The following is a 25,586-nucleotide window of genomic DNA, read 5'->3' as shown; positions in this document are numbered from 1 at the left end:
AGAAAAACCTATTTTCATCAAAATAAATAAGAAATATAGAGGTACTCTTATTTTTAGGCACCTCGGTGGTTAATCCAGATAATGTCACTTTTAGGCTAATGAGAGTACCTATATATTTCTTATTTACTTTGATTGGGAAAAATACCCAATCAAGTGGGAAGAGAGTTATTGATTCCATTCTACAGAAAAGGAAATATATTTGGAAAGAGTAGATGACCCAATGTTGCTGAGCTGGCAATAAGTAAAGCCAGGACACTGAATTAATATCAAGTTCTTTTGACTTACAACCCAAGACTCTCTATAATGCCATAAAATCAGAAAATTAGAAAGTTAGATGATTTATCAAGTCTCTCTGTGCTAATAAGTCATGGCTCTCTCATTCTAGTCATGGAGAGGTGAAGGAGGGCATGGTTTGAAACGATGGGTAAATCTTGATATGGCAAAAAGGGGGAAGGATGTGAGTCATGTTTATATGACTCAAATGGGGTAGTTTCTACTCAAGGATTTGGTTTAAGTTCTGTATCTGTTACATACATCCTTTGCATGCTCTGACAAACAATTAGTTAAAAAGCTTTTATTAATTTAGCTTTTCTACCTTGGAGATATTAAATCTAAAGGATAGAGACCTTCTAAGGAAAAATAAAAACTTAAATGATTTCTGAATAAAAATCCAATTGTTGACAGTAAACATTCAGTCAAGAGTCAACTACTTATTACCGTGTTTTGCCTCATGGTTTTCATGTTTTGGTAATTTTTTTTTTCCCTCCAATAGACAGACTGCCTTAAATGTGCATATCTTGCTAAAAAGGGAGTAAAAAGAAAAAAAAAATCAAGGTCAGGGTGAATCTATTGTCTCTGCTCCCAAAACAATGCTATGATGCATTTGTAAAAGCAATAAACATCAATATTTATTTATTTTTATTTTTTTAATAAACATAAATATTTAAAGATAATATTTTAAAGATCAGATGGCTGAACTCACTATATTTTAGATAAAACGTCATTGATCAGTGCGGTTAAGCTTCATTCCCAGCTCTGCAAGCCAGGTTTTCTGATTTCCAGATGAATTTTCTTTTTAGATTATTATTGTGACTGCTTCTCTCAACAAATGAAGGGAAATTTTTAGTATTCACAATATTTTATTTGTCAGATAATTACAATATATTCCTTTATGGGAAAACTTATCAACATTACAAATGTTATACCCCCTTTGAATTAATTAAGAAATTGACACAACTTAGTTAATTGATTCACAACTAAGGGGATATAAAGAAGATGACAACTAAGTACCATCAATTTATCCTTTTTCTTCTCTGGGAACTGCTCATTTAATGAAAATATTTAACTTAAGTTAAAAAGCAAAATAAAACAAAACTAAAGTCTTTTACAGCAGTAAGTTAAATAAGCATGTGCTCTCTTTGAATCCAAGCAGAATGTTTTATTCATTTTATCAGAGTTCTAAGTACCCGCCAATTGTGTTAGGGTAGTACTAGACAATTTCATGGCTATTAGCCAAACTCTGTGCAACTTAATATACACATGGCCTGCTTTATATTTCAAAGGTTGAGTTCAAATAAGGTTGAGGTTTTATTTGGATTAGAAATTTTTGTGTTTTTATTTCTATTAATATTAAGTAGATAATCTTTCCATTTCATATTTTAAATTCTTAGTTTCTTTTAGTATCCCCACATGGTAAGAGAAAGTTAATGTGTATATATAGAACTGTTGAATCACTATGCTGTACACCTGAAATCAATATAACACTGTATGTTAACTAACTGGAATTAAAATAAAAACTTAAAAGCAATAACAACAACAACAAGAACAACAACAAGTTAATGTGTACCCCTGCAGTATTTCTAGGGGTACTTAAACTACTTAAATTAAACGAACTTTTATCCACTTGGCCTCCAAGGAGTGAGAGCCCCCTGGACCACTAGCCCCAGTAAGCACAAGAGGAAGAGACACCCTTTGTTGCTACAGAGTTCTTGCTCCATTTCTCCTCCAACACACTGAGAATCTCCCAACCTCTACACAGTTTCCATCCCAGACCTACTGAAGAAAGGGAGAGGTTTGCAGAGCCTTACCTTGTCATGTACCATCAATAAGGTATACTGTTACCCCCTAAAAAAGAATATCTATAATTAGATTTCACATATAAATAAATTTCACTTAGTATAACACCCTCCAAATTCATCCATGGATGACAGGATTTCTCTCCTTTTTTTTTTTAAGATTTTATTTATTTATTCATGAGACACACACACACAAACACAGAGAGAGAGAGAAAGAATGAGAGAGAGGAAGAGACACAGGCAGAGGGAGAAGCAGGCTCCATGCAGGGAGCCAGTTGTGGGACTCAATCCTGGGTCTCCGGGATCATATCCCAGGCTGAAGGCGATGCCAAACTTCTGGACCATCAGGGGTGCCCAATTTCTCTTTTTAAAGCTGAGTTATATTCAGCTTATATATATATATGTATTAAATTTGAATATACATGTATAATTATATATATATATATATATATATATATATATATATATATATATATAATCACATTTTCTTTATTTACCTGGTAATGGACACTCAGGTTATTTCTATAACTTGGCTATTGTGAGGAGTGCTGCAATTAACATGGGAGTGGAACTCTCTCTTTGGGGCAATAGTTTTGTTTCCCTTGGATATTTATCTAGAAGTGGAATTTCTTGATCATATGATAGTTCTATTTTTAATTTCTTGAAGAACTTCCATACTGGTTTCCATAATCCCTGTGCCAGTTTATAATCCCACCAACAGTGTACAAGGGTTTCCTTTTCTCAATAGCCTTACCAACATTTGCTTATCTCTTATTTCTATAATAATAATATAATAATAATAGACTTCTTGGGGCACCTAGGGCATCCAACTCTTGATTTTGGCTCAGGTCATGATTTCAGCGTTGTGAGATAAAGCCCCGTGTTAGGCTCCGTGCTCAGCAGAGTCTGCTTAGGAATATCTTTCTCCTTCTCCCTCTACTCCTGCCCCCTCTCAGATAAATCAATACATCTTTATAAACAAATAATAGACTTCTTAATAGCTGTGAATTGATAATTTCCTTGTGGTTTTGATTTGCATTTCCCTGATGATTAGTAATGTGGAGCACCTTTTCATGTACTTATTGGATATTGGTATATTTTTAGAAAATTACCTGGTTAGGCCCTTTGACATTTTGGAGGGGTTGTTTTTGTTTTTTGCAATGGAGTTGTATGAATCCCTATATCTGTATTTATTCCAGCAATGCTAATACTGACCTATGTATTTTTGGAATCTTATTTTATAAGACTTCAGAAAATGTATTACCTTACTTTAGAAAATCCATTATATAATAACAGTTTAAAGGCCAAGATTTCCTGTTCAATGCCTTCCTATTTTATTTAGTTTAGGGTTTTTGTTGTTGATGTTGTTTGCCCCCCCCCCCCCGCCCCATATCTGTTTAGCCATTATTTGTGCCTATTTTAGAGTTGATTACTTTGATTAAATCTGCTTGGTTCTATGTATCAGGAAGATAAAGTATTTGCTATGATTTAAATTAGAAATCTCCTCCAAACCATCATAAATCTGACTCCGTTTCATTTGTATGTTTCCAGCCTACTCAAGGGCAATATGTGAAGCAAGTCGATATCATGCGTGTAATTGACTGATTGCTGTTAATTTGAAATATGTGAATTTGAGAACTGCCTTTATATATATTCATTAACATGCCATCCTTCACTCGAAATGATCAACCTCTTGGCACATCACTAATAAGATATTTGTTTTGTGTTATTTTTTAGTGGTCATGATGAATTTGGGCTGATCCATTCCACACGCCACTGTTTTTTCCTGTGACTAATGGTCTTTAACTGGCATGGCAGGCTTATAGATATAATCCTTTGCTTTAGAGGAAGACACAAAAATGGCAACAAGATTATAACATTCACTGGCTTTATTTACTAGAGCCAGTGAATCATAAATGTATTATAAGACTATTACCTAGACAAAAGTTAGAATTCTAGAATCGCATAGTCAAAAGTTGGGTAACTTTTAACTATGACAAAAATAATTCACATAAACTTTCTTGGCATTCTATATACCATTCAAAGTTACAAGAAGTAACTTGTAATTAATGACACCAAATTAAAATGCCAATGAAATAAGGGCTAATGTGGGAAATTAAAAGTGTGTCAAAATGTAACATAGCTTGTAGTGATTATGAAACTATTGTTTCTCAGCTTCAACACTTGTTTCCCTCTTCCACACTCTTTTATTGTAAGCTGGGGCTTCAATTTTCCTTTATCAAGAGAGGCAAACAAGGAAGAAGGAATAGTAGGAAAAGAGGAGAAAGAACTTTCTCTTGTACTTTTGTCTATTGGCTCTCCTAGCATAGGAATATCCCTTTACCCCTGCAGCTGTTCCTTCCAGTCCACTGCTTCCATTGTTGCTCCAAAACCAATTGCAGACAACTCATAGCCAGGTAGAACCTGCTTCCCAAAGGACTAGACACCAAAGTGTGTCTAGGAGCGCCCCCTCCTTCTGGATTCTTTTTTCTTCTTTTATTTATTTATTTTATTTTTTAAAGATTTTATTTATTTATTCATGAGACACACACACACACACACACACACACACAGAAGAGGGAGAGAGAGTGAGAGGCAGAGACACAGGCAGAGGGAGAAGCAGGTTGCACCTGACGTGGGACTCGATCCCAGGTCCCCAGGATCAGGCCCTGGGCTGAAGGTGGTGCTAAACTGCTGAGCCACCTGGGCTGCCCTCTTTTAAAATTTAAATTCAATTTGCCAACATATAGTATAACACTCAGTGCTCACATATTCTGGATTTTAATCTTAAAATCAAAATTTTAATTTTAATTTTGTTTCTCCTTCTGGATAGGTAGCATCTCCTTCCTGCAGTTATTGCTACTTTTCTTTTTTAAAAGATTTTATTTATTTATTCATGAGAGACACAGAGAGAGAGAGAGAGGCAGAAGGAGAAGCAGGCTCCATACAGGGAGCCCGAGGTGGGACTAGACCTCGGGTCTCCAGGATCATGCCCTGGGCTGAAGGCAGCGCTAAACCGCTGAGCCACCCAGGCTGCCCTATTGCTACTTTTTAATTTTAATATTTATTTATTTTCTTTTTTTAACTTCTAAACATCTGCTTATCCAATCTTCTATCATAGAAAATTCTGTTTAAAAAGTTAATAGCAAGTTTCTATCTTCCTGAAACTTCTGGTGGACTATCATAAGAGAAGTTAATTTTCCTGGATATCAGCTAATTTTAACTGAAAAATAAAAAAAGTTTTCATAGTTTAACTTTGAAATATCAATCGACAGTTAACTTTATTGTCTGTTTATACCAATTACTTTCTTCTTTTGTTACAAGGTTTTTAAAAAGAAAAACTTGAGATTTATATAAAATGTGAGAACTTAAATGACTATGCAAATTCTGACATTGTTTTAGTTTTTTATCTGATCTGTGACCTTTGGGGAAATTATCTCCCCTCACCCCCAAATACACAATAAGCTACATACAGAACTACATTTCCCCTAATTTCAGAAGTAGACTAGTCAGATTCCTTTTTCTAAAAAGGTTAATCTCAAGTGCAGACAGACATAGAGATAATTCCAGTTGAATCATCCAATGGCAATGTCTAAGAGAGATGATATATGCATTTCAGCATTTAATATCCAGAGTTACTAGTCCATAGGCCTGATTCTTTCCTTCCTTCTGTCCTGGGAGCTATCAAATACTTGTTGTTTGTTTAAGTAAATAATGACTGATTTCTTAATATCTGCTTAGATATTGCTTTATAGATGTCTACTTCTCCATATACATTTCTCAGCTGACTTCTTTGATTAACTAGACAAAGATTTCTTTTTCTCGATTTTTAAAAACATAAAATTAGACAATCTTATCTGCTGTAATATTTTTATGCATTCACATAATATTTTATGAGCTATTTTTAATATAAACTTTAGGAATATAATTGGCACTCTATAATCGCTTGTGTTGTTTTAATTCTTTTTTTTAAGATTTATTTATTTATAAGAGACACAGACTGAGAGAGAGAGAGAGAGGCAGAGACACAGGCAGAGGGAGGAGCAGGCTCCTCCCAGGGACCCCAGTGTGGGACCTGATCCTGGATCCTGGGATTAGGACCTGGGCCAATGGCAGGCGCCCAACCGCTGAGCCACCCAGGCATCCCCATGTTGTTTTAACTATATTTAGGAAGTTGGCCTTAGATAATATTTTTGAAGTTTATTTAATAATAACAAAATACATAATATGGAGCCAAAATTTATTTATTTTTAAAAGATTTTCTTTGTAAGTAATCTCTACACCCAACATGGGGCTTGAATTTACAACTTCAAGATTAAGAGGGCATGCTCTAACAACTGAGCCAGCCAAGCACCCCTTCGAATGAAAATTTAAATGATGACTTAAGTTATCCTATATTTTTGACATTCACAGAATTTACTGGTGTCCCACTAACTTTATTTGTTAATACATTTATTCAGCAGATATTATTGAATTTGTCACATATGCTAGGCCCTGTAACATGTATTTAAGGGATGAAGAGCTAAAAAAGAATTCTCTTATCAAGGAGATGCCATTTTATTGGGAGAGATCAATAACTACAGAAGTATAGCATCACTAAGATTGTGATCCTTTAATGTAAATTTGTTGACAACCAGTAGTAACTTTGGACATATGGAAATCAACTGATAAGTAATTGAGAGTATAAATCAATAGAAAGATGAATAATGATTTATATTTTAAATACTACAAGATGGTGAGTAGTCACAACTCAGTTATGAGATATTTATCTCATTTTATTTTATTTTAGTAATTGCTACCAACATTGTTTTATTGAGTCTTTAAAGCATTGAGCAGTAGGTAACTTTCCAATCATAATATCTTGCCAATAATAATATCCCAGTTTAACCCAGTAATCAATGAAACACTTCTCGTTTAAAACCTAGCATGAAAGGCAGAAGTTTATGATGGTTTTTGTTTTCATTGAAAGTTGCTTCCATGTCCTTTTTATTAAACTTTCTAAGTGGGAGTAGAGGCTACCCTCTAATCCAGTAGATCATTCTGATTATCATTTACTGTGTTTAACCTTTAGTAACAAACACTATGTTGTTTTTTGTGTGTGTGTGTGTGATTTTTAAATATCAGTTCTAAGCATGTGCTCTGTCTCTCCCATTTCTTTCTCTCATCTTTCTCAATATCTTAATATCTTTATTTCTTGTATATTTGCTTTGCCAAACAAGTGTTGGTTTCACCCAAGGTTAGTTTTCAGCCATAGAGGTGAAAGGATTCTTCTTTGTTTTCATCAGGTAGGAATGAGAATTATTTGCTTATTTTTACCAAAATCCTGGAAAATCTTTTCCCTGGCCTCTTATTGACACAAATAGTTCAAAGCCTATCAAACTGGTAACCAGTCACTGGTAAAGATGGTGAATTTAGTCTACCAAAATGAATTTAGGTTAATCATATAGGGGGAATTAAAAATGGATATCAATCACAATATCTACTATAGACAAATTACATTTTATTTAAATGAAGTCACACACTCAAAATTAGACTAATCATAATTCTTATTTTATGGTACAGTCTCATTATTGATCACCCAGTTGTGATGTATGTGGACGGATAGGTAGGTAGAGACAGAAAGAGATGGAGAGAAAGAAAAGGGAAGAGGAGAGAGAATATTTTTATCCTGAAAAAAATTTTAAAATGTTTTATGAATTTAGAATAATTTAGAACTGAAAAGTTTAGGCTCTAGCTTTGGGACCTAGGGCAATATACTTATGAACTAATAATAGAAGCTAATTCAAGGAGTTCTTATGAGAATTGAATGAGATAATTCACTTAAAACCATAATCCATTATCTCACCACCCAGACTTAATCATTGTGTATTATTCGTGGTCTTCTGGTTTCTCTGCTCCCAAATACATATAGTGAAAACTAAGTTTCCTTTTGGTGTGCTAGATCTCAGAGCACATTCTCAGAAAAGGTGCAAAACTGTAATTAGTGATTTGGGCATATGTGAAAACCTAATGTCCATCTCAGTTCTTGGCGAAAATAGGTTCCCCAAATCTATTTTCTATTGTTGTACACCAATGCCCTCTACCTTTCTCTTTTGCATTTGTTTTCGTGCCCTTCCTGTTTTTCTCCTCTTTCAGTCCTCAGAAGCTCTCTAATTACCTAAGGCCCTGCTTATCCAGATTACTCTACTTGCAATGAAAATGCCCTAATCTTACATTCCTTGACACTATTTATATTAGTCTTGTAGAGAGAAAGAGAATGAGAATGAATATATGTGTGTGTTGGAGCACAGAGCTACATTTCCAAATGTTGGCTAAGGCCCATTTGAAAAGTTACCTTCAAACATTCCTGGTGATGGAGTTAACTGATTTAAACTTGCAGAAAGCTATTTGCTAATATGCATCAAAAACCTTAGTTAATTACTTCAATTGATATTTAAAGAACACCTATTATCAACCAAGAAATGTCCCAAATGTGGTGAAATAGTAGAAACAAAAGTGACAAAACCCTGGCCTTTTCCAAGTGACCTTGCATTGATGAAAAAGAAACAAAAACCAAAGATTAAAAAACCTAATAGTCTGGATGATAATAAGAGCTATAAATAAAAATGAAACAGGATAAAGCAAAGTCGAATATTAGGGTAGTGAATGCCATGTTGCAAATGGTGGTTTAGTAAGGGCATCTCAGATGAGTATCACTTGAGCAAAGACCTGAAAGATAGGAGAGGATGGGCCATATTGCTGTATGGGGAAGAACAATCCAGATAGATAAAATAATGTTTAATAAGCACTTAGGGAAGGAGCATGCTTGACATGTTTGAAGTAAAAAAAGGAGGCTAATGTGGGTGGCAGTGAGTGGACTGGAAGAGAGAGGAAGATCAGAGATGTGAAATAGCCAGATCAACTAGGGCTTTATAAGATGACCCCATGGTAAGGGGATACCTGGGTGGCTCAGTAGTTAAGCATCTGCTCTTGGCTCAGGTTATGATCCTGGAGTCCTGGGATTGAGTCCCGCATCAGGTTCCCTGCAGGGAGCCTGCTTCTCCCTCTATGTCTCTGCCTCTCTCTGTGTGTCTCCCATGAATAAATAAATAAAATATTCTATAAAAAAAAACATGGTAAGGACTTTTATTCAATGAAATGAATAGTTATTAGTATACTTTGAACAGGACAGGCATGACATAACTTAAATTTTAATCACTTGCTTCTGGTTCTCTTGTGGAAAATGCAAGAGGGGAAGGGTAGAATAATCTTTGTGAGACAGGACACTGGTCTAAAATATGATTGCATCTTAAAAAAATAAAAAATAAATAAAATATGATTGCAGTAGCACAAGCATTAAGAATTAGGTGTGTTTTGGACACACTTCACAACAATAGGATATGCTACTACAGTGAATGTACATTTTCAGGGAATATGAGAATCCTAAAATGATTCAAGTTTTTTATGTTGTTCAGCAATTGGAAGAACAGAGGTGCCATAGATCAAAATGATGATAAAATCTGGAGGACAATTTTTGTTAAATCGAGAGGATTCTTTTCTTTTTTGTACATTTTAAGTTTTAAATACTTTTTATGTTTGGAGTCAATATTTAGTTGGACCTCTAACTTTGGAGTTGAGGAGAGATGCCTGGATTAGAGCTTCACAGTTGAGAGTCTTCCATGTATAGTATTTAAAACCATAAGGAGGGTGAAATTACCTAGAGAATAAATCTAGAGAGAGTCTGAAAACTATGATCTTTGAATCAGAAATTCCATTAAAAAAAAAAAAAAAGAAATTCCATTTTTGAGGAGTTATCCTAATGTTATAATCACATAAGCAAATGCCACTTCCTCTATGAGGATATCATCACAAGATGTCTGTTTTACTAAAAGAGTTAGAAAAATTATAAACGATTTTTTATGGATTGATTTTTGTAAAGCTATAAAGTTAAATTAAAAACGTTGTTTACACATAGTACTTAATGACATGCATACATGCAGATACATTAGAGATGCATTACTATTGTCACATTTCTAAGAAGAAATGGGCAAAATATCAGACAGAATTATTGAGTTTTAAACATTACATATTTAACATAGTTTATGTTCTTTTACATTGGGTAATTGCTCTCAATTTCACATTAATATTAAGCCAATTCATGATACATATACTCTCAAAGCTGTTCTCAGAAGGACTTAAATTTTTATCTCATATATATCTCTTTTTTTCCTGAAATACTAATACCTTATTCCATAGGAGACCTCACACATTTTCATTGTATAAACCTCTGAATTTTAAATAATGTTAAGTTATCTTGAAACTGAAACACCTTCAGTATTCACAGGGTTGGGAAATTTTTCAAAGGCCTCAGTCCATTTTTTAAGATACATCAGGGAAGAGTGGGCTTATGTGAGGAAGGGGCTATTGATAACATATAATCTGAAAAAAAAATTAAAAAAAATTAGAAAAACATAATCTGAATATAAAAGTGAAGCACACTATGTATTTGATCTCTTACTTGTGAAAACTTACAAAAGCTAGGCATAAAAATCATCATAGAAGGGACACAGTAAGCTTGGAGAATAGTATTGGGTATTTGGTAACTCTTAATGTTACACATATTAATGTAGATTTGATTTTCTAGTTGAGAGGCCAAATTATGATCACAGATGTAGGGTAGACAATTTTTTTAATGATGAAACCGAGGACTTGAGGTAATTTCTATAAAGAAAATGATCTAACACAGGTACCATATCAATTCTAAAAGAAGTTATCACTTATATCAGTAAGTACCGTACTTTGATACTGTACTTCACTTAGCAAGCTCAGGGGTGTGTTCTATGTATAAATTAACTTGTGAGAGCAACAATAAATGTTTTTTTGTGGATAAAAAAGTGAAGCCTAGGTATTAAGTAACTAATGCTTTATTATCCAGACCTACACATTTGTTCCACACCCTTTTTCTCCCTCACACGCAAATTTGTAGGCTTAGGATCAGGAGTCACTTTGAGATTCAAATTCTATATCTTATAGTTTAGAAAAGTAAGACATTTAAAAAGTTTACAGTTAATTTCTTATTACCTTAAAATAAATGTTGAAGAAAATCTTACTCTACCCACGTTCAAATGCTTTCTATAATCTGACAGTTTGGAAAAATGCTTTATAAAATTTTTTACAATATGCGACTTTCTTTGATAACTTTATGTCATTTTCCAAATGTGTTTAGCCTTGCATTCATATTCTAAAGAAGCTGTCGCACAAAGATATACCTAGTATAAATCTAAATAATGAACAAAGAGTCATATGGGCAACTTCACAAAACTTTGTTAAAGCTGCAGGATTTCTCCGCATAATCCCCTTAAATCAGCTCAACTGATCATTGGGCTATTGTTAAATAAGTTATTCTTCAATTAAAATATATTAAGTAATCACTTTAATGAAACAATTGATAATACATGGTAATGTAATAAGTAGTAAAAATCTATAAGCATGATCAATGTTTCACTCTTTAGTATTTTTATTTTTTCTGCTAATAGTTTATCAGAAAAATAACAAAATGGATTGATTTAATTTGTAAGTACTTATTCTTCTATAACACTTGAAGTGCTAACTTATATCAACATGCTCACAAGACCAATAAATAAAAGAACTGTAGTAAGACTCTAGAATATGCCAACTTCTGTCATAAATAACAAGGCAGGATAAAGAACTGAGCAGGTAAATGGACAACAGAGCAAACCATCTTCATAGACCTTGTGTTCACCACATCAATTCCCCCCTCCGTACTCTGATCCATTGAACTTAAAATTAGCAAGTGGAGTATTGAAGAAACTTCCCAGGCAAACGTTGGTATAAAAACATCAAATTGTATACTTTAATTAGACTATAATTTTTCTTTGAGGGGGAATACTGTCATCTTTGCCAAAGAAGGAAGCATTTTTATGCCAAAGTTAATATGACAGTCCTGAAATTTGAACTTATCCATTTAGTGGAAAGCTTGCAGGAAGTGACAGACTTAAACATCTTGCTGCTTAACATTGATATGTCTATAATATTTGGGCAAAATTCTCATTATTTCTTTTATGAATTTGAAAAAGCACTTATTTATTTTTATGTTTTGGAAGTTGAAATGTGTTCCTGAATGTGAGAAATCCCTTTTACTTCACCATATGCCATCTTGTCTTTTTGACACTCCAAGCCTGGAAATATCTCAAATGTGCAGACTTCTGATTTCCAAATTATCTACTGCCAAGAAGGGAAGTGGGTATCTGAAACTCAGCCACAGACCTTGGCAAATTTCAAATTCAGAATAAAACTTTACTTTAAAATTGTGCTCAAAAGTTGAAAGGGATTTTTTATGTCTAATTTGTGTTCTATTCCTATTGCAGGATTGAGTGAAAATTATTATATCCCAGTTTAAAAGGCTTCTTTTTCCTCCTTGGGCAGTTTTGAAGGATTAAGAAGTTGATTAAAGTTTCTATTCTTTTGCATTTAAATTTGACAGTGTAAAGAGTGACAAATTCCTGCTGAGTAGAAATAATGCTGAAGAAAGCACATCATTTGGCATTTTTTAACAGTGGACATCAGATTTTGAAAGATATCTGAGCAAATGTCTATTCTATGGAGAGTAGCTTGTCTGGAAGTACAATGAAATATCTATGTTTTTGTTTGGTACACCTCTAAACTGAAAAGTAAATTGTGATTTTGCCATGCCATTTATTAAATTCTTGTTGTTGCTGGAAAAGTGCTCTAATTAAAATCCAAAGAAATTAAGTCACTTCAAATACTTCTCTACTAGCAAATGTAGTTTTTAATCAGTTATAAATAATATTGTACCTCAGAATCAGGGAGTTTATTATAGTTGAATGGAGGCAATGAGTTATTTAGATTGAAGATAGGAAAAAAAAAGTTTAGATAGCACCATTCATTCCGATGATTAAGTATTATGTATTATGAATTTTTTAACTTAAAAAGTTAGAAAAAAAAAAACCCTTTGAATTCTAGCAATGACAGACCATGATAATCTAAATTCCTCTTGATACAATAACATAAAACATGAAGCTGAGCTTACCAAAAAGAAAGAGAAGTCTCCATGTGTCAAAAAATGGACTGAGAATTCATAGTTCCTTGGAGTGTGAAAGGGTGCTTGTCTCAGCAATTTGGCGATTGGAAAGAAATTCCCACAGGGACTCAGGGAGTGATGCCTTTATACACAATGATGTGGCAGCTGGAATTGAGACTTCATATGTGAAGCTTCACCCTGAAAGAATTACTATTTCAGTAGAAATGCAGAAAAGGCAAAATATGTCTTTAAGCCCCAAACAGTAATAAGTATTCATGTATGTCTCTGCGTAATTACCAGGAAGGGAAGGAAGGAGAGGGACTTTCTTAGGAATTCATTTTATCTCATAACATCAGAGTTTAAAATTTCTGATATCTAAGTTTAGGATATGCTTAAAGTAAAAATAATGCTCTCTCCAAACAAAACAGAACAAAACAAAACATAAAAATAAAAATAATAAATCTTAGGACCAGTAGTATCACTGGATTCTTGGCAAAAAAACAAATATAAAACCACCCTGGAAGCACATGCATTTAAAATATCATGGATGAGATTAAATTAAACATAGCAATAGTACATGTAAATGAGGAAACAACTTGCCAAATAAAAGACAATAATTATGAGATAAATAGCATAACAAAATCTGTAAATACCTTGTCATAAAGAAGGTACAGATACCATTATGTAATAATAGGATACAAAAATATATAAAGTGCTAGTATGCTCATAATTTAGCCTGCACAATAAATTTTAAGTGAGAATATTATTAGGAATAAAAATGATTTCTGTCTAATAATGAAAGTAAAAATAAACTATATGATGTAAATATTCAGAATATTTATATACCAATGAGCATAATCTCGAAATATATAGTATAATTCAGTCCCAATCAAAGGACTATCAATATTTATTTTTAATGAAATTCTCAGTAAGCATCAAGAGAATTTTGAAGAAAATAAGAAAAAAATAGAGTCTGCACTACTGGATACCAAGGTACACAACAATTCTGTAACAAGACAGTGAGGTACTGAGTGAGGATCAGAAGAGAACAAAGTAAGATCAAGAAACAAAATATAAAAGTATTTAATCTCTGGGAGCAATGGCATTTCAAATTAGTGAGAAAAAGACAATCCGATTTGAAAATGGGATTGGGATAGGAGCACATGGGTGGCTCAGTCAGTTAGGCTTTCAACTCTTGATTTTTTTTTTTTTTTTTTTTTGCAACTCTTGATTTTGACTCAGGCCATGATCTCAGGGTCATGTTGACCCATGTCTCAGGAGGAGAAGACCCCCATGTTGGGTCTTGTGTTGGGCTCCATGCTGGGCACGAAACCTACTTAAGATTCTCTCTTTTTCTCTCTCCCTCTGCCCTTCCCCTTCTTACTCTCTTTTTCTCTTAAAAAAATAAAAATAAAAAAGCACTGGGATAGTTTGGAAATGTTAAAATGGATCCCTTAATCATACCATTTATTTAAAATATCCCAATCATGTTATTTATATACATAAATGGGAGATAATCTAGATGAGTAATAGGAAAAAAAAAAGTATCCCTTTACTATTATGTTAAAAAGGGAGAGTGTCTTAAGCATAAAAGAAAAATCTCAAAGCCATAACAGGTTACTTACAAACTAAAATAGAAAAATAAAATTGTAGGGGCTCCTGGGTAGCTCAGTGGTTGAGAGTCTGCCTTTGGCTCAGGTCATAATCCCGGGGTCCTGGCATGGAGTCCTGCATCAGGCTCTCTGCAGGGAGCCTGCTTCTCCCTCTGCCTCTGTGTGCCTCTCATGAATAAATAAAATCTTAAAGGAAAAAAAAAAAAAGAAAGGAAAAAAGAAAATTCAAAATGGGGGAAGATGGTGGAATGGAAGGATCCTGAATTTACCTCTTCCCTAGGACACACAGGGACAAAAACTATATTGATTAGAACTAACTCTGAAAATGACCAGAAGATTGGCAGAACAGATCTTTCACAGCTAGTCCTAGAGAAAAGGCTGCATTGAAAGAAGTAGGAGGGGCAGAGACATGATTGGGAGCCAAGTTCCCAGTGTGACTAACCATAAACTGAAAGAAAACACAAGCATAGAGGAGCAAAGGGATTAAGCCCACACTGGGCACCCACATGCAGCCTTGGGGACTTTCACTGAAAAAAATGAGTCCCCATAACATCTGGCTTGGAAAAGCACCAGGGCTTAACTCTGGGAGTTTTAAAATCAAGCTTAACTCCCGAACTAGAGGGTGATAGATAACTGAATCTTCAAGCTTAAAGAGCCAGCATGCCAAATAAGTTGGTCAGAGACACAGCACAAAAGCAGCAGTTTGAAAGTACCTGGGGTATCCCTGAAGGAGGTTTATTGACTAAGCTTAGGACATGTGCTGGAGGGGCAGGGATCTGTAGGAGCTCTCTCCAGGAACAAAAGTGTTGGCACCATTTTCTTGCCTCTCCTCGGCCAGGATAGCTGAATGGTTGCAAAAGCCAGTTCTAACACTCTCCATCTACCTTGCAAGTACCACCCTGGTGTTCCTGGGCATACCCACCTGACTGGACCTGCCTGCCTCAGCAGGAATCCTTCTCAAGCAGCTCCTGCCCCATCACAACTGACAGGTAGCCTGGCCAGGACTGGTACCACTCTAAAGTGACTCCTGCCCTGGGGAGGGGGAAGGTAACCTCACATACCAGCACACTCACAGTTTCTGCAGCCAGGCTTATTTGTTGGCTGCATAGGCAGGAAACACTGCCACTCAGTGCACCTGCAACTGTGACAGAGGCTGATAATAGGCAGCTAGCCTGAATGCGAGTTCCACCCATCAAGAAGACAACAGCAGCTGCAGCCTGGCCTCTCAGCAGCATGGGGAGAAAACCATGCCCGTGTGTGCCCATAGTAGGCAAAGCAGGTGATTGCAGCTAGCTGGACTAAAGACCAGCCCCACCCACCTATTGTGACCACAGCAATTATGGCTAGCCCTAATAGAAGGGTGCATGCAAGCTGACATAGAAGACAATCCTGGAGAACTTGATTCTGGTAACCAGGGGGATGGACTATAAGGCACCATAGGACCTCACCTACCCAAGGCTACTACTTTTAAGACCAAGATATATAGCTGACCTACATAATACATAGAGACAAACACAGAGTTGAAGAAAATGAGTAGATAGAGGAATGTATCCTAAATGAAAGATAAGACAAAACCATGGGGAAAGAGCTAAATGAAATGAAGATATGCAATATATATATATGTATATATATATAATATAAAGAGTTCAAACTAATGGTTATAAAGATACTCACTGCATTTGAGAAAGAGTGAGTGAACTCATTGGGAATTTCAACAGAGTTATAAAAATATATAAAAAAGAATCAGAGCTGAAGAATACAATATCTGAAACATACCAGAGGGAATCGATAGCAGGTTAGAGGATGAAGAACAGATCAGTGATCAGGAAGACAGGATAGTGGAAAACAACCAAGCTGAATAGCAAGCAGAAGAAGAAAAAATACATGAAAATACCTTAAGGGAACTCTGCAATATCATCAAGCTTAATAACATTTACATTATAAAAGTTCCAGAAAAGCTTTGGCAGAGTGGGGGGTGGGTTGGAGAGAAAACACCCCTGAAAAACAGAAGGTGAGAGCTTCCCTAATCTGAGGAAAGAAACAGGCATCCAGGTCTAGGGAGTGCATAGAACCACTAAGAAAATGAACTCAAGGAGGTCCACGCCAAGATACATAATTAAAATGATAAACAATAATGATAAAGGAGTAATATTAAAAGCAACAAGAAAAGCAGGAGAAAAGAAAATACAAGTGAAAACCCATAAGACTATCAGCTGATTTTTCAGCAGAAACTTTGCAGGCAGAAGAGAGTGTCATGATACATTCATAGTGCTTAAAGGAAAAAACCTACAACCAAGAAGTGATTTTAAGATACACTACAAAGCTGTAGGAATCAAAACAGTATGTTATGAGCACAAAAACTAGGTAAGTAGATCAATAGAACAGCATAGAGAGCCCAGAAGTAAACCCACACTTATAAGGTCAATTAATCTACAACAAAGGCAGCAAGAATATACAGTGGAAGAAAGACAATCTCTATAATAATTGTTTATGGGAAAACTGGACAGCTACACATAAAAGAGTGAAATTGGATCACTTTCTTACATCATACATGAAAATGAACTCTAAATAAATTGAAGACCTATATATGAAACCTGAAACCATAAAACTCCTAGAAGAAAACATAGGTAGTAATCTCTTTGATACCAACCTTAGAAACATTTATGGCTATGTCTCCTTAGGCAAGGGAAACAAGAGCAAAAATAAACTACTGGAAGTACACCAAATTTAAAAGCTTTTGCATAGTGAAAGAAACCACCAATGAAATGAAGAAGAATATCTTCAATGTGAGAAGATATTGGCAAATGATATATCCAATAAAGGATTAATATCCAAAATATATAGATAATTTTCTACCACTCAACACCAACAAAAGAAACAATTTGATTAAGAAATGGGCAGAGGAGCTGAAAAAATGTTATGGCAAAGAATACATAGAGATAGCCAATAGACACATGAAAAAATAGATGCTCAACATCACTAATCATCAGGGAAATGCAAATCAAAACCATAATGAGATTTACCTTGTACCAGTTGGAATGGCTAATTTGAAAAGACAAGAAATATTTTAAAAATTTAGACTGTGGAGGCCGAGAAAATTAAGGCCATTCCACCTTAAGTTCAGCGTTAGCACAAGTACAGCCATCTCAGGCCCCTGTGAATAAGAGCTGAAATTTGCATTACTTCAGTTACAGGAAAAAAACAGTTTACAGCTTAATGCCCTAGAAAGCCCCATATTAGAATGAGAACAGAGCTTAATGCCCTTGAAAGCCCCATATCAGAATGTAAACAGAACTTGAGAAACTCCTCCGCCCCTGCCCCTTCTTGGGGTCCCCTAGACCAGCCCATAAAACTAAGCTGGAACCCACCTCGGGGTCCAAGTCCCTGCTCTGCTGTGTCGGGTACACTTGGACCCAAGCTGGAGCTTGTAAATAAACCCTCCTGTGTTTGCCTCCGTGTCAGCTCCTTGGTGGTTTCTCGGATACATAATCTTGGGCACAACAAGACAAGAAATAACAAGTGTTGTCAAGGATGTGGAGAAAAGGGAACCCGTGTGCAAGCACTGTTGGAAATAGCATGGAGCTTCCTCAAAAAAAGTTAAAAATCCCATACAATCCAATAATTCCACCATTGGATATTTATTCACAGAAATAAAAACACTAAATTGAAAATATATCTATCTGTAAGAGAACTTGTCAATGCCTCTGATTGGCACATATTCAAACGTTGTCTTTTTCAAGAGTCACATGTTTTATTTAAGCATCTTTGTTTATTTGATGGGAGAAATTATTTTACAACATATACATATATCAAATCATCACGTTGTCCACTTTAAATATCTTACAATTGTATTTGTCAATCATGTCTCAGTAAAGCTGAAAAAGTAAAATAAATGATCAAAAAAAAAAAAAACACAAAAAAAAACACTTTTTTTTATGCATGGCAGAAACCAAAGTCAGCGGAGATAAATAAAAAAGAATACTTCTAAGGAAACAAGCCTGGATTCAACTGACAGAAGTGCAACCTAGGCTCATCAAGCACAGGACCAAAAGCTGGAAAGATATCAAGCACAAAGTTACCTTTTTTTTTTTTAATTTCTATGTCCCTGTTTTTCCATATATGCTGATTGTAAATCAGCTTTTTCTATTCCTTAGTCCACATAAAAGAATATAGTTTTTATTCACTTGTAATTTTATGTGCTTTATTTTCTTCATCTAGTCACTTGTATTCACTTGTAAGTTTAAACACCTACAATAGATTAAATTCTGTCCCCAGATGACAGAATTGGTTTGATCTACCTGAAGGCAGGTGTCTACTGCTGGTCCTCATAAAGATTCAGGGCATTTAAGTTTCACCTCTGGAAATGGAAGGAGCCACTCCAAAGAAGGAGGTATCACTATGATTTTGGATCAGCCTCAAAAAATGCTTAAAAAATTATTCTTAAGAAAAAAAAATTATTCCTAAGCAAGTGCCTATAATAATCAGGAGGTTTAAGGAGGAAAGTAAAATTTTTCATTAGCCATCAAGAAATTAGAAAAAAAAAAGTTATGTGAAAAGTTTTCTCATTCATGTTTATAGCCCAGATTGAAGGGACATTGAGAACAGAGTTTACATGGTAAGAATGCCATGCCATGTTTTCCTCTTTTTACCAGAAAATCTACTGTAGAAGTAAAGCATTTCTGTGCAGATGATAAAGATAAGGTCTGGTTAGAGACCTGGCAAAGGCAAATGAGTGTAGAGAGAAAGGAGTCTATGATAATGCATCAAAAGAAACCTGGTTCAATAGGAAAAAATAAATAAGGTTCTGCTTACACAGTGAGTGAAGAAGGACAAGTCAAGGGACTGGAGGTTTTAATAAGATAAATGTACAATTGTTGAGAGTGTATGAAATTGAAAATCCTGGAAAGACAAGAGGTGACAGAGGATTGGCAGTGAAATTTAAGATTTCAAAGTGGAACATTTCCCATTGACGTTAAGTTTCACAGTGGCCTTGGCAGGCATCGCTGAAATGCAGTGATTGTAAAGTTCACTGATATTGAGGAAGTCAGTGACCTTTGATACCACACCTTCAGTTTTGTTTTTGTGTTGTCAATTTGAACATTAAGCTTACTTACAATAGGGCCTGTAGATGTCTGTGTTTTAAATGCTGGTAGAAGGGAACACTAATAGTAAAAGATCTGATTCTAGAACCCCATCCTTTAGACTTTAGGTCTCTGTAACTTTCACTTGCATCCTTTGATCAGATAAATATAATCACAGTGGACAGTTAACAACTGAACAACTGAATCAATAATTCTTCTAATAATTAAATAGTCTGAAACTCTAAAAATAATGAAGTTTCAGATAATTTGTGAAGTCAGTTGAGAGGGGAAAGATTTAGAACAGCATAAAGCATCATTCAAGAACATTTATAATAAACATAAATGTCTTTTAAATCTCTAAAAACTACTTAGTTTCCATCTCTACTTATAAACTCTGAAATCTTTAACACACATATCAATTCATACACATGATTTACTTTCATTGTGGTCAAATCAAGGACATTGCTTTTAACTCTCATTTATAACTTTATTTTACACAAGTTAAAAATAGCTATAAGTTAAAAAAAAAGACAGTTTCATAAAGTAAGCTCAGCTCTGTGCTTATCTATTAGTGAAAAGGGAGCATGCTGAAGCTTTGCTATAAGTGGTCCTCTGGGGTCCATTTTGAGGTACTCTGTTGTACAGGAAAAAAGCAATAGGTTTTTCTGTGTTTCTAGTTATAACCTTTCCTAAGCAGCCTCAAAAGATTTACCAACTCTTTAACAACCAGTGTTTTAGTGATAGCTCCTGTTTTAGAATATTCTGGTTAACTCTAACCAGCATTTAAATAGCCTTCAAATCCCTGTGAAATAATCATATGTTCTTCAGCAGTATACTTCTTTATTTCAGTATGTATAAACTACCACTTGCTCAAATGAATCCGTTTATCGACTTCCTTTTAATCATAAGATAATTAAACTAGCCTCACTGATTGCGTCTTTTCCCCTTTGTTTAGCATAAGTCATCTCATTGCTGGTCATCCTGACAGAGTATTTATTCTGCTTCTCTCCTCCCTCAAAAATACACAATAAAAATCCCATTTTACACAATAAAAATATATGGCACCCTGGTTATTTAAATATATTTATTCTCACTTTCTTACCCAATGAGGCTATCTGTCCCCCTTCCCAACTTCTTCTTACCGACTTTTGCCTATGTTTTGTTATTCCTGCCACATATCAAAACACTCAAAAACCACATCAGCAGCTGGCTTAAAATATCAACTTTCTATTATTTAAAAAAATAATAATTCTGTGAGTTGACCCTCACTCTTTGGTTTCCCCTACCCATTCACGCATAGCAGTGATGGGTACTGAGATAACTGGAAGGTCCAAAATGGCTTTACTAACATGGGTGGCATTTGATACTGGCTGCTAGTTGGGGACTTAGCCAAGGCTGTTGTCTGGGCCCCTGAGTTCTTAGATTCAGAACCAGGAAAAATACACTTCACTTCTACTAAGGGAAGATCACACTGAGAAAGAGTGCATGGGGCCAGAGATTGTGGGGTTCATCTCTGGCAACATAATGTACTGAGACCCACCTGATCGATGTGGTAGGTCGAATTCTAAAATCACCCTAAAAATCCTGGCCCCCCAGTATATAAGCCCTGAATAATCAATCCTCTCTCCTTGAGTGTGGGTGAGAATGTGAGTCAGATGGCACAGTCACTTCCCTGATTAGGTTGCATTATAAGGACAAGTTAATTGATAGTTCCTACTGGGATTACATTGTGTTATATACGATTTTGAGAGATTCCTGTTGATTTGGAAGAAGTAAGCTGCCACGCTGGTTGAGGCTGCCTGGCTAACACCTGAGGGTAGCCTCTCTTCTTGTGAGAAGTGGCCCCAGCAACAAAGTGGAAACCTCAGTCCTACAACTGAAAGTTCAGAAATGAATTCTGCCAACAACCTAGATGACCTTGAAAAAGTGCTCCAAAGCTCAGATAAGGTTATAGCCTTGAGCAACACCTTAATTTCAGCCAGGTAGGACCCTGAGCAGAGGACTCAGTTAACCCCTGAAAACATTTGACCCATTGAAACTGAGATTTAAAAAAAAAAAAAATCATGTTGTTTCTACACTGCTAGATTTGTGGCCATTTGTCACATGGCATAGGAAAGCCATACAACAAATGTCTCAATCTGCTGGGGATTCTGAGACAAAATGTCATAGGCTGATTGGTTTAAACAAGAGAAGTTTATTTTTCTCATATCTGGAAGCTAGAAGTCCAAGATCAAGGTGCCTGCATGACATGTCTCTGAGGGCTCATTTCTTGGCTTATAGGTGGCCACCTTCTTGCTTTGTCCTTACTTGGTGGTGGTGGTTGTGAGGGAACTCCCAGGTGCATCCTCTTAGAAGGGTAATAATCCCATCATGAGAGTCCAAACCCAAGAACTCGTTAAACCTATTCTCTCCCAAAGTGCCGCTCTCCAAATTCCATTACATTGGGAGTTAGGGCTTCAGTATATGAATTTGGAAGACATAATTATAAGAAGAAATGACTGATGTCCTTAATCTGAGGATTTTAGTGCACATCTTCAAATAACAATCTTTTAGTCTTCTATAAATTCTCATCCTGAACTTTATTTAGCATTATCTTTTTCTAAAAGTAATTGCCATTTGCTTTTATCCAACCAGAGCATATTTCCATTATTCTAACATTCCACATTTCACCTCATTTTCTTTCTTTCTTTCTTTCTCTTTCTTTCTTTCTTTCTTTCTTTCTTTCTTTCTTTCTTTCTTTCTTTCTTTCTTTCTTTCTTCTTTCCTTTCTTTCTTCTTCTTTCTTTCTTAATTTTTCTTAAATTTCTTTCTTTCTTATCTTTTGCTCTTAAATCATATCCTCAGCAAAATTCTCCTGGCTTGATATTATTACAATTTGACCTTCTTTCTCATCAAGGAAAGACAGTTATTTTCAACAGTATGTATCTGAGAATATTGGTAGATGGAATGGTTATGTTATAAGTTCTTAACTGCCATTTTGATATTATTATACGTTTAGCCTATAGCAAAAGCTCCTACTTCTAAGAGATGCTTACATTCTTAGCCAAATAATTTTTTGCCCTTCCACATTTCTGGTATTAACCATTTTGTGTCAATGCCATTAGGATTTTACATTTGATTCATACATCCTTCTAAATCTACCAAATATTCTGTGTGATGCTTGTGTCATTCCAATAATTTTTCTTCATAATTTCTTTACACACTCAGCTCTGGATATCTCCATCCTTTTAGAAATTCATTTTCATGGTCAACTGTTAACTCTGCACACTTTTGAATTTTTTTCACAATACCCAATATACCTGTCTTTTGCTTAATGCCAACTCCCATTTTCCACAGAACAAGATACTGATGTTCTACTAGCATTGCTAAAATATTGCCTAGGTCTATGTGGTCTGAGATGGCTCACCATAATGGCCTTCTACCTAGTGAGAAACAGAAACTGAATAGGACTAGTCTCCTTCTTAAATGAGCATAATATAGAAATTGAACTCATTATGTTAACCACATCCCATTGACTGAGCATAGCCCTACCAGTTGTAGAGGAGTAAATTCTGTGTGGCTGTCTCTCTAGCTGAAATGTCAGGATTCTCTTACTGAGGGAAGGTTTTTGGACAAAGTGTCTCAAAGGACACTTTGAGTCTGCTACAGTTGATGATCACAGGAGTGTTTACATCTTCTGGGATCCTGAGGCATTATTATCTGTTTCTGTACAATGTCATCCTGCAGGTAAGTGAATTGGTAGCATTCAATTTCCCTTATTTTGTAAACCTAAAATTGAGACTCATGATTTAACAAATATATGTGAAACTAATGGAAAGATGTTATAAGTTAATATTGTTGCAGTATTCCCAGGAGATACAGTCATGATAGTGAGTGGATAGAGATCTATGCTGCTGCTGTTTTCAGCCTGGGCAGGTGTCTGTAATACTCTAACTTTTTATCATCAAAGGAACAAATTATTTAGAATCAGAAAGACCTAACTCAATCATCAACTCTATCATACAGTCAGTTATTTAGCATCTTTAAATTTCTTCTTCTCATCTGTAAAATAGAGCTAATTGCTATTTCATGGTTCAGATTATAGAAGCATGTAATGTGCCCATTGGTGCCTGGCACAGAGAAGATAGTCAGTAAATGGTGAATGTTATCATTAGTATTTTATGTGTTGCTTCTCTCTTTGAGCATAAATTATTTTTCCCCAGTTCTTTGTATCTACTAATCTTACTCTTTGCTAAGACTCCCAAAAGTTCAAACGATCTCAAGTTGACTAAGACAAAAATACTAAATTTTCTGCCTCTATTGTACTCCAGCAAAGAACTAAACCCACATAACTAATACAAACTGGTGTCTAGTGTGGTTTTGCCCACACCTTGATAGCTTTCATCAGTTAACATACTATTACATGTCTCTCCCAAACCAACCCTTGATTTTACTTTGGTGCATTTCCAACCCACAATCCTATCAATCACGGTAGACTACTTTCCTCCTACTTTAGGAAGGGCAATACTGATGTGAAATATGAATATCCACATTGATGTACACAATAACAACAAATAATTATATGATGACCTTCCATCCTTAACAGGTGGGAATAACGTATCTATTCTGGGAAACATGAAGTGTTCTGAAGTTTGACCTTCTTTAAGAACATATTCTATTGTGAAAGAAATAAATAGTAGCACCCAATGCCTAAATATATTTTTCTTCTTAACAGAGCCTAACTTTAAGAAAAATCAGCCTTAAATTTTAGTGAAAATGTGTTCTGCTGAGAAGAAATACAGACATATTAAATACATAAAAGGTGTATTCAGTAGGATTCCTAACCACAATAAGATTTTTTATAATAAGAAAGAGGAAAAAGAAGTGAGTTACCATCTTTGTATAAAAATACAAAATAACAGAGTACAACCCAAACTGAAAATAACTGACAAATCGACTTTCCTTTAATAATAGATTTTCCATGATTTAATTGCATAAAGTAAATACACCCAGAACAGAGAGGCAAATTGATTTTTAAAGGCCATAATATTTCGTTGTAGCTTTATCTTACAGATACTAGAAAGTGAAGGATTGATGATGTTTGCTAATATTCTATTAATCATAGAGAAATAAAAAATAAATATTGTTATTCATCAAATAACAACAGAAGATTAATCTGAGTAAGTTTATTGGAGCTCTCTTTGAGGGAGCAGTTAAGATTTACAAAATCTGAAACCTAACTTTAATGATTATTATTATTTTTTTTTTTTACTATGAGAAAGACCAATGAAACTGGAAAACTTTGGCTGAGTTTACTGTAAAATATTAGCAAATTCAGTATATTCAGCAAATTAAAGTCAATTGTATCTGAAGATTTATTTCTCTAACAATTTTATTAGCATGCACTCTTTGACTCTTTGAGTGTGCTGAAAAATAGTTGGATTTCATTCCTCTGGTATGGAAACTGAGTATCCATGAATATTCTCTCACCTGTTTTCAGATATTAAGTACATGTGTTTGGGAGAAGGAAGAGAGAGAATGAAAAAATTGATCAGTCTGCTGAGTTTTAAATAATTAAATTATTATAAGCAAAGGATATTATCAGATATTCTATAGTTCACCAAAGTATGAATACACTAATTTATACAGCACATTTTCACTATAAATTCTAGTAATTATTATGCCATAATATTAACAGAATAGTTTAAGTGATTTATCTTTTTGAGAGGATACACATTTTTTTCTTAGTATATTAGAATTTTGAGATCAGAGTTTGAAATTTTATATCAAATGATGC

At 34.8% G+C, this 25,586-nt stretch overlaps 2 long non-coding RNA genes across 4 annotated transcripts in view; one reads left to right on the top strand and one right to left on the bottom strand.

The window, feature by feature from the left end:
* LOC140636627 (uncharacterized) overlaps nt 1-16,038 on the bottom strand; it is a 47,658-nt gene extending 31,620 nt beyond the window's left edge. The window contains exons 1-4 of one of the 3 annotated variants that reach the window (XR_012033852.1): nt 15,652-16,038; nt 13,126-13,314; nt 2,088-2,124; nt 718-800 (exon numbers count right to left, since the gene is read on the bottom strand). This is a non-coding gene — a long non-coding RNA (uncharacterized lncRNA). Of the gene's footprint in view, nt 1-717; nt 801-2,087; nt 2,125-13,125; nt 13,315-14,741; nt 14,916-15,651 lie in introns of all 3 variants that reach the window. The other 2 variants (XR_012033851.1, XR_012033850.1) reach the window with 2 other exon arrangements.
* Nucleotides 1-25,586, top strand: part of LOC140636629 (uncharacterized) — a 142,082-nt gene that overhangs the window by 1,671 nt on the left and 114,825 nt on the right. The gene's annotated exons all lie outside the window — the stretch shown is intronic.

Source organism: Canis lupus, chromosome 7 (assembly GCF_048164855.1).
Source record: "Canis lupus baileyi chromosome 7, mCanLup2.hap1, whole genome shotgun sequence".
In the NCBI taxonomy this organism is placed as follows: Eukaryota; Metazoa; Chordata; class Mammalia; order Carnivora; family Canidae; genus Canis; species Canis lupus.
Note: the sequence above shows the minus strand (reverse complement) of the source record. Positions and strands in the feature narration are given on the sequence as shown.